This window comes from Prosopis cineraria, unplaced genomic scaffold, assembly GCF_029017545.1.
Source record: "Prosopis cineraria cultivar Desert tree isolate PC_DT_omini unplaced genomic scaffold, ASM2901754v1 PC5, whole genome shotgun sequence".
NCBI classification, from domain to species: Eukaryota; Viridiplantae; Streptophyta; class Magnoliopsida; order Fabales; family Fabaceae; genus Prosopis; species Prosopis cineraria.
The window spans coordinates 21,414,962-21,425,599 of NW_026555336.1; the positions used below are offsets into that span (position 1 = coordinate 21,414,962).

Sequence of the window (10,638 nt, forward strand, 5' to 3'; positions counted from 1 at the left end):
CTATTCTTGATTCTCATTTGGTTTGTGTAATTCAACAATGGAAGGTATCTTAGGACATGAGCATGTGCATAATGAGGGCCATGGGAATGGGAATGAGAATTTGCATGATGATGGCCATGTTAATAATGAATTTGAAGGCTTGCATAACCCTAGAGAGGAGAGGAGCATTAGGCAATTAACTCAACCTAATTGGCATGATAATCCTTATGGCTTATATGTTCCTCCTACTAATGTTCAATTTGAAATTAAATCCTCTTGATTAATGCATTGCCTAAATTTCATGGGTTACCAGGGAGAGGATTGCCATAGGTTTTTGCATACTCTCCTATTGGTTTGTGATACTATGAAGCCTATGCATGTAAATGTTGATGATGTTCAAGCTAAGGCTTTTGTATTTTCTCTTGAAGGTTTAGCAAAGGAGTGGTATTTCAACTACCCTCTTATGTGAAAGTGAGCACATGGGCCGAGCTAAGAAGACTCTTCTTAGATAAATTCTTTCCAAATTCCAAGGTCCCCAATTTGAGGAAGCAAATCTATGGGGTCCAACAAGGAGAGGATGAGAGTCTCTATGAGTATTGGACTAGATTCCAAGGCCTTTTGGCTAAATGCCCACACCATCAAATTTCTAGTGAGAATTTAGTCCAATATTTCTATGAGGGCTTGATTCCAAGAGACAAAGTTAACATTGATGCCGCTAGTGGTGGATGCTTGATTGACCTCACTTCCTTAAAGGCTTGGGAACTAATTGACAAGATGGCTTCAAGTGTGCTCAATACTCTACAAGGGAAAAGAGAAATGTGAATATGGTAGGTTCTTCAATCTTAATGATTCATATGTGGACTTGCTAGCTGCAAGATTGGGAGAATGTTGGCTCCACAAATATCTCAAGTGAGCAATGTAAGTACTTCTCAAGCACTTGTCCCTTATTCTTGTACTTTTTGTGACTCACCTATGCATGTAGAAAGCAATTGTCCTATTAAGTTTGAACAAGTAAATGCTATCTACAATGGAAAACAATCCTATGGTGGGAGGCAAGGGCAAGGAGCTTATTCTAATACTTACAACCCTTCATGGAGAGACCATCCTAATTTTCTCCTATTCAAATCCAAATGTGGCTTTACAAGACAATCAACAAAGAGGATCCTATCAAAACACCTTTGGCCGTGACCCTCCACCTCATTTGTCTCAAGGTAGCTCTTCTCAAAGCTACAATCCAAGTGGTAATTCTCTTGCACCTTCTTCTAATTCTTATAGTGATAGGAGGCTTGTTCCAATTGAGAGTTCTTCTAATTCGAACTCTTCTAATGATGTGAATGTGTTACGTAAGCAGTTGATTGAAATGAACTCTTGTATAAAAAACATGTATGATGGCTTAGGGAACAAGGTAGAGAGTATGGGTAACAAGTGTGAGAACATGAACTCTAAAATTGATGCCCTTCTTCTCAAATGAATATGCTTGCTAACCAATTAAGTGCAGCCAATGCTCAAGCCTCTACATTACCATCCAACACCGTTGCTAATCCTAAAGCTAATCTTAATGCTATCACATTGAGGAGTGGCAAGGAGTTGGGAGAAAGAGTGCAAGAAGACAAAAGACAAGGGAAGGCCGAGAAGCCCTCTTTAAATTCTTCAATTGATGTTAATGTTTCTAGTTCTTCTTTTGCTCCTAATGATGCATCTTTTTGTAGAGATGATGAGGATGAAAACATTGAGGAGATCATATGTGAGCAACCACCATCTAAGGTGGAAAAGGGGACTATGGCCGAGTTGTTTAGTAAGGAAAAAGAGGGAGAGGCCGAGCAAAGTGAAACAAGAAAGGAGAGTTCAAGGAAGGAAGAAGGAAAGCAAAGTCAAGAGATTATGAAGAAGCTTCCTTTTCCACAAGCACAAGTGGTCCCTAAGCAAGTAAAGGGACAATTTGATCAAGAGGTATATGATTTCTTCCATAAGATTCATGTTAATGTACCCTTGATGGATGTAGTTAAGAACTTTCCTAAGTATGCCCAAATTTTTGAAAGATGTTGTACAAATAAAAGAAAATTTAGGCCTAATGCAAGGGTACAATTACCCTCATCTGTGAGTGCTATCATGAAGCCTCAACTCCCTATAAAATGTGAGGACCCTGGTTCCTTCACAATTCCATGCAAGATTGGCAACACACATTTTTCTCATGCATTGATAGACTTAGGTGCAGCCATTAATGTTATGCCTCTTTCAATTTATCATGCCTTGAGTCTTGATTGCATGCATAAGACACCTATGATATGCCAATTAGCGGATAGAAGTGTTAGAAGACCACATGGAGTAGTAGAAGACTTGTTGGTTTGTGTTAAAGGTCTATTATTTCCTGTGGATTTCTATGTGCTTGATATGTCAAAAGAAGGGAGTGGGGATGATATTTTGATTTTAGGAAGGCCATTTATGAGGACTGCCCGTACATTGATTGACATGGAAAAAGGTAGTTTGATTTTGAAATGTGGAGAGGATCATGTTATTTTTAATATATATGAAGCAATGAAACATCCTTTTGAGGATTATTCTTTGTTAGGTGTAAGTTCCATTGAGTTATTGCTTCATGATGCTTGTGAGTCTCACATGCTTGATTCTTTCTCACATGTTGATGATGATTTGTCTCTTGTTACTACTACATGTATTGATGGATGTAGTTGTCCTATTTGTTTAGAGATTGATGCATGCTTGAATGATGCAACTACTTCTTCTCATGATTTGTTTAAAATATCTCCTATGCTTGATCTTGAAATGCTTGAGAAGGGTATATCTTCTTGTGTTGTAGGTACTAAAGCCATTAAGGCCGAATCTATGAGTTTTTCTCCACTCGAGCTTGATGTTCTTAGGATTCCCAAGCTATTGGAGGAAAATTCTACACTTTCACATGTCGAGGCCGTGGCTCAAGTCCAAGCACTTGAGGACAAGTTGCAAGAAAAGGGGAGGCTGTAAAGAAAGAAGAGGAGAAATAAAAACAAGTGAGAAGCCTAAAAGACAAGATAGTACCATGGAATATTCCACCAAATTAGACTTGAAGAAGCTCATTCCCTCTTGTGTAGAGCCACCTACCTTGGAGTTGAAGCCTTTACCATCCAATCTCAAGTATGCATATCTCATTGAGAATGAGAAGCTTCCGGTAATAATTTCTAACTCTTTATCTCTTGAGGAAGAAAATGCATTACTTGATGTGTTGAGAAAGAACATACATGCTATTGGTTGGACTTTGGCTGACATTCCTGGTATTGACCCTATTGTGTGCACACATAAAATTTTTCTTGAGGACAATGCTAAGCCCATTAGGCAACCACAAAGGAGACTTAACCATTGATTTTAGATGTGGTAAAGAAAGAGGTTGTTAAGCTACTTAGTGCTGGGATCATCTATCCTATAGCTGACAGTGAGTGGGTGTCTCCAACCCAAGTTGTACCTAAGAAAGGGGGGATTACTGTGGTAAAAAATGAGAAAGGAGAGCTTGTTCCAACTAGAGTTCAAAATGCTTGGAGAGTGTGCATAGACTATAGGAAGCTCAATAATGTGACTAGGAAGGACCATTTTCCTTTGCCTTTTATTGATCAAATGCTTGAGAGATTGGCTTCCAAGTCCCATTATTGCTTCCTAGATGGGTTTAGTGGGTATTTTCAGATTCCCATAGCTCCTAGTGACCAAGATAAGACTACCTTTACATGCCCCTTTGGTACATTTGCCTATAGGAGGATGCCTTTTGGTCTTTGCAATGCACCTGGTACTTTTCAAAGATGCATGATGTCCATATTTTGTGATTTTATTGAACATTGCATGGAAGTCTTTATGGATGATTTTACTGTGTATGGTGAGTCCTTTGATTCATGCTTGCATTCTTTAGATAAAGTGCTTGGTAGGTGCATTGAAAAGAAGCTTGTGCTTAACTTTGAAAAATGCCATTTCATGGTAGATAAAGGAATTGTTTTAGGCCATTTGATTTCTTCCAATGGCATAGAGGTGGATAAGGCCAAAGTAGATGTGATTGCTTCTTTGCCATATCCTGTTTGTTTGAAAGATTTGAGATCATTTTTGGGACATGCAGGCTTTTATAGGAGATTTATAAAGGGGTTTAGTGAAATTGCTTTGCCTATGTCTAAACTCTTACAAAAAGATGTTGATTTTGTTTTTGATGATGCTTGCAAAAGGAGTTTTGACACTTTGAAAAGCATGCTCATTTCCCCTCCCATTCTTAAAGCCCCAAATTGGTCTTTGCCTTTTGAGTTGTCATGTGATGCTTCTAATTTTGCTGTGGGAGCTATGCTTGGTCAAAGAGAGGGCAAGTTATCATATGTGATTGCTTATGCATCTAGGACCCTAGATTCAGCTCAGGTTAATTACACCACAACTGAGAAAGAGTTGTTTGCTATTGTTTTTGCACTTGATAAGTTTAGATCATATCTTCTTAACTCTAAAGTTGTTGTGTACACTGACCATGCTGCTGTGAGGTACTTGTTTAAGAAGACAGATTCTAAGCCTCGCTTGATTCGATGGGTGATCTTGAATGCAAGAATTTGATGTGGAGATAAGGGATAGGAGTGGTTCTACCAATCAAGTAGCGGATCATTTGTCTAGACTACCTCATTTAAAAGCTACTATGGTAAACTCTAACCCTACTATTCCTTGTGATTCATTTCCTGATGAGGCATTGTGTGCCATTTCATCTAAGCCTCCATGGTATGCCTCTTTTGCTAACTATATTGAGTGTGGAGTCTTGCCTCCTTGTGCTTCACGTTTTGCCATTGAAAAATTGAAAAGAGAGTCTAGATTTTACATTTGGGAACCACCTTTGATGTGGAAGATTTGTAGTGATAAAGTGATTAGGAGGTGTGTTGATGATGTTGATGTGCCTTCTGTTCTTGAATTTTGTCACTCTCATGCATGTGGTGGTCATTTTAGCTCAAATAAGACAGCTAGGAAGGTTTTAGATTGTGGATTGTATTGGCCTAGCTTGTTTAAAGACTCTTATAAATTTTGTAAAGCATGCTTGAAATGTCAAAAGGTTAGTAGTTGGGGTAAGAGACATGAAATGCCTCAACAACCCATTTTATTTTGTGAGATTTTTGATGTTTGGGGCATTGACTTCATGGGTCCCTTTCCACCATCCTTTAGTTTTGAGTACATATTACTTGGTGTTGATTATGTTTCAAAGTGGATTGAAGCCATTCCTACTAGAACTTGTGATGCTAAGATTGTTTTGAAGTTTCTCAAATCTAATATTTTTTGTAGGTATGGAGTTCCTAAGGCCTTGGTAAGTGACCAAGGATCCCACTTTTGCAATAAGATGATGAAGGCTCTCTTGGCTAAATATGGGGTGCATCACAAAATCTCTACACCATATCATCCCCAAACTAATGGCCAAGCCGAAGTATCAAATAGAGAAGTCAAGAAAATCCTAACCAAGGTGGTGAACACAAATAGGAAGGATTGGTCTTTACACTTGGAGGATGCTTTGTGGGCTTATCGGACCGCTTATAAGACTCCCATTGGCATGTCTCCTTTTCGATTGGTGTATGGAAAGGCTTGCCACCTCCCTGTGGAGATAGAGCATAGGGCCTATTGGGCCATCAAGAAACTAAACTTGGATTTCCATCTTTCGGCTAAGGAGAGATTTCTTCAAATGCAAGAACTTGAGGAGCTTAGGTTGGATGCCTATGAGTCTTCTAGAATCTATAAGGAGAAAACAAGGATCCTTCATGACAAGCTAATCTTGAGGAAAAAGTTCCAAGAAGGAGATCAAGTCCTCTTGTTCCAAACAAGGTTTATTCATAAGCATGCCAAGTTGAAGTCTAAGTGGGAGGGACCATATCTAGTGACCAAGGTGTTTCCCTATGGGGTTTTGCAACTCTTGAATAAAGCCACGGGTTCCACTATGCAAATCAATGGTCACCTATGCAAGCTCTACAAAGATGCCAAATCACTTCAAAAGGAGGAGGACTTCTCTCAACATGTTTTTGAACCACCATGATAAGGTTGTATCTCTCTAACCTTGAGCTTTTACCTTCCTTTAATTGATATATTTAATGATAGGTATAGTTCAAGTGTGGGGGAGATGAACCTAGTAGGAAAATTAGAGTTTATTTGCTTTATTTGACTTCTTTGTTTTGTGTTTTAGTTTGAAAAAAAAAATATCTGCACCACACTTTTGTTATGCATTCATTATTGATCTCACCTTATTTTATCACTAGTCTATACATACATTGAGGACAATGCATGATTTAAGTGTGGGGGAGAGAAATAAATTTTTGTTTTGTTTGTTTGGTTTTGCAAAAAAAAAAAAAAAAAAAAAAAAAATTGCTTTGTTTTGTTTTGTTTGAGGTTACTTAATTACCTAGCTCTTGAATGGATATTTTGATTCTTGAGATGTGGTAATTTTTAGGATTGAATAGGTGTGAAGTGAACATTCTTTTACCTTGAATTAATGGATTAGAGTGGCATATTACCCTTTCATGGAAGAGGCTAAACACTCATGTGTGATTAATTCCTTAGTGATGTTACCCTCTAGAATTTGTTTCACTTCTTAATTAAGACCATATATCTTGCACTTGTTTGATAGGAGATGAGAGATGGCATTCATAAAAAATAGCCAAGAGCCAAATAGCCAACCTATTATTATTTATTATCCTTTGTTAGCCACTTTGAGCCTTTGGTTTGATTCTTAAAAAAAAAAATTATTCACCCTATTTTTCCCCAAGGAATGCATGTTACACTTTTATATGTCTTTTTAATATTCATTGCATGTCCTAGATCAAATGAGTGGATGCTTTATTATCATTTCTCTATCCATTACTTCCATTGTTTTCAAAGAGTTAGGGGCAACCAAAAAAAAAACAACAAAGATAGATTTGAAAAAAAAAATATAGTCAAAAAGAAAAGAAATAAAGTTGCTAGAAAAAAAAGAAGAAGAAAAAAAAGAAAAAAAAAAAAAATAAAAATAAAAAGTTGCCTAGCTCATCCATTCCATTTGTTTTATTATTTCTTATCATTTCTTTCCATCCTCATTGTGTTAAGGTGTTCACTCAATTGAGTTAGGTTATGCTTTGCATATTAAGGGGATATATCTTGATTTAGCATTATTTTGATGCTAACCCTATTTTTTTTATATACATGCATTTCTTAGACATCCTTTCATTACCTATATCACAACCTAATAAAGTCCATTTGATTCTTGATTGCAAGTGCTATTTAGTGATGGAGATGTAGAAGGGTTACAAATTTATAGTAGGGTTTATCCTAAGAAATTTTGAGTGAAATTTAATACCTTATACACTTTGAGTGATGAGAGCAAAACTTAACCTAGAGAGGCTTACTCTTTGACATTGATTCTTGGTAAGGGTTTGTTTGTGATGTGCATAATTTTTTCCTAATTATTGCCACATTGATTGATAATTTGTAGAAGTTCATGAGCTAGTATTTTAGTGACTTGAAACAATGTTTTTCTCTTATTTCTTTGTCTTATAGTTTCTTTTGGGACCTTTTTCACTTGATTTTGCCCGGAGTGCAAAAGCTAAGTGTGGGGGAATTGATAGAACACATTTGTTACCCACTTTTATTTGTCAATTAGGACCATTTTATTAATGATTTATCACCTTCAAGTGCACACATTGCATTAGATTTGGAACTTTGCCTAAGTTTCTAGGTTCAGTGCACTAGGGGCATTTTGGTCCAAAAAATAAACTTTTGAGAAAATACAAGAAAAATTGACAAAGTGCATATTTATGTCCAGTTGATGAATGGTGAAATTATATTTTTAAAATTCATTTTAGTTTGGGAGTAATTAAATAAAAAAGTCAACACTTTCTTAAGTGTCTTAGTTTGTCCTAGTTTTTGGTTTGCCTTTGTGTGAAAATTTTTATATAATTTTGTGCAGCCTGAAACTTGGTTAATTTAATAAATTCTCCCTTCTAATTATGAATTTAATTCTGGATATGAATTAGATTTTATTATATCATATGCTATTTAATTGAATTATGTGATTTATGTGACATAGGTGGCATGTGACTTGTGCATCAATTGGGCAATTGAGGTCAACACTCCTTGAGGTCAATGGCTGATGGTTTGCACGTGAATTATGATTATTTTGAGGGATTAAATCAGCTAAAATGATGTGGATGACACATGGGAAATTAGGCACACATTGGAATCATCTACAAACCAATAGGAAGTTGCCACCTTGCAAGTGTGACAAGGCTCCCATTTACATTTTAATTTCTTTTTCCTTATTTTAATTAAGCTTCAGCTGATGGGAGACACCAAGGAGCACGCCATTTTAAACCCCAAATGGGATCCAACACATATCTCATTCATCTTCCACATTCTCTCTCTCTTGTTCATAGTGTTCTTCATTTTCTCTCTTTTGTTCTTCATTTTCCAGCACCCTAACCTCCATTTTCAGCCACCAAACCTCCACAAAACTCATACCATTCTTCTCCTCTCTTCATTTTCGTTCCATCCCTTCCATTTTCACAAGGATTGAAGCTCATTTCTATCATCATTCAAGAGCTATGGAGTTTGGCCTTCACAAGCAATCACTAGGGTTCTTGAAGATGAAGATTGGCTAAGTTTCTTTGTGGAATCCTAGAGAGATGAAGATGGAGGATGAGTCTTTGAGCTTCAAATTGGCTAAGTTCTTTTGTTTCCTATCCTCTTCTCTTTTTACTAGATGGTTAGATTCCTTAATCTAGGGTTTAATCATCTTAGCTTATAAATTCTAATTTGAATTTGATGTTGATGTAAAGAGAGAGGATTGTTTCATTTAATTTCTTCCTTGGACAGCCATGACTGAATTTTGCCACTCTTTGTTTGGCACATAATCTTGTGTTTTTTAATTAGTGAATTTCTTGTGTTAATATTGCATAATCTTGTGGTGTTAATGCTTGTGTTGTTGAGTAGCTTGACATAATCTTGTGGTTGCTCAATTTATGTGTTTGACCATGGCTGTTGAGAGAGGATTTTGAGTGAATCACTTGGCTAATGTCTTCACCAATTGGTTAATTGAACTAGGGACTTTAATCTAAGACCTAGGGAGGTTAGCTAATTAGGTTAATTGGCTTAGGATAATTTTCTTAAGTCATGACAGCTTTAGTCAAGAGGAAAGGGAAGCTAAACTTAGCCTAATCATGAGAAGATAATGAGTCCAAAATCAACTAATCTCTAGGTTTCCATTATTGTAAAAAAGGAAGTTCATTTCACTCACTTTCACTAGCATTTTAATTACTTGCACATTAGGTAATTAGTTTAGATAATTAGCTAGGTAACTAAATTCCTACAAACTTTGGTTGATTTATTTCACTAGATAACTTTCAATTAGACTTAAAACCATTCCTTGGGAGATGACCTGGGTTGGCCCTATATTGCATTAGGGTTAGCTTTAGTGTAATTTTGAGGATAAGCAACTAATTTCCTATCAGATGTCCGATCAGAGTAAACCAAACGAAGCTTATTTCATAAGGTAACTGATGAAAGAAGTTCGAACATGATCCAATGGTTCAATCTAAATTTGGACACTTAAGTGCAAAAAGCTACCTTTCTTTAAAAACTCAAGCATTAAAGTGTTCAAATTGCACTCTTTATCTCTTTAAGTTGTTTTGGGCTAAGAACCAAGAAAAGACCATGCACACTTGATTAACTAACAATCATAACATATATATTCCCAAATCAAAACTTGGCCATTACATTAATCGTTTGCACAATGAAAGGTTATTTTTCACAACTTTACATCAAGGAACATTCTTGGCCATTCAATCCACAATTTCAACATAAATTGACTGCAAGATCATCACTGCAAGCATAATCAAATATACATACTTTTACACATCATAATCCTAACCCTAATTCATTTCTCACCATTAGGAATCACATATCACCACATAATCTATTCACAACTAAATCTTAGCCCAATGTCATATAATTCACCACATACAAAACACATTTACACATATAGGGCTAAGGTATGCAAAATCACTATACAAAACATGCATATGAATCCTATGGCAACTTTCATTTACAAATGTACAACATAATAAGTTCATTACATAAACTCTTCACTACAATGCGGTAGCACTACTACACCAATCTAAAATCTTTTCCTTTACCCAGATCACTATCAAAACCTATAAAAAATGTAATCATGAGGTGAGATAATAATTTAGTAACAGAATAATTTGTTACTGCTAACTATCACTAGTAACTATAAGTATTGCATAACATACTCAAATAAAGCATATAATATAATCTTATTTCATAAAACCATTTTTCATAGCAATTCTTCACTACTAGCTTGATCAACTGCTATCTGATCCTCTATATTATCCCAACTGAAACCATAGGCTCATATTAGGCCAACATACACTCATTGACTTAAGCACACCTTCAATAGTAGAATTACTTAACTAAAGGTGTTCTGTCCCACTTGTGAAATATGGTTTCCCTTTATCACATGTGACCTCTTCTAATATCCACCTGATATTAGGAGGGGTTAACTGAATCACCACACATACACAAACCAAACTATATTCTAAAATATCATTTGAAATTCTTAGGACCCAAGACTAGTTTTGTAAATCAACAAAATCATTTAAAGTCTAATAAAAAAATTCAAAAATGGAGCCATTC

The 10,638-nt window shown here is 36.0% G+C and overlaps 1 non-coding gene across 1 annotated transcript; it reads right to left on the reverse strand.

Moving 5' to 3' along the window:
* Positions 1-516: 516 nt before the first annotated feature.
* On the reverse strand, positions 517-623 carry LOC129312212 (small nucleolar RNA R71). The gene has a single exon (XR_008593464.1). It is a non-coding gene; the product is annotated as a small nucleolar RNA R71 (small nucleolar RNA).
* Between the last annotated feature and the right edge of the window lie 10,015 nt (positions 624-10,638).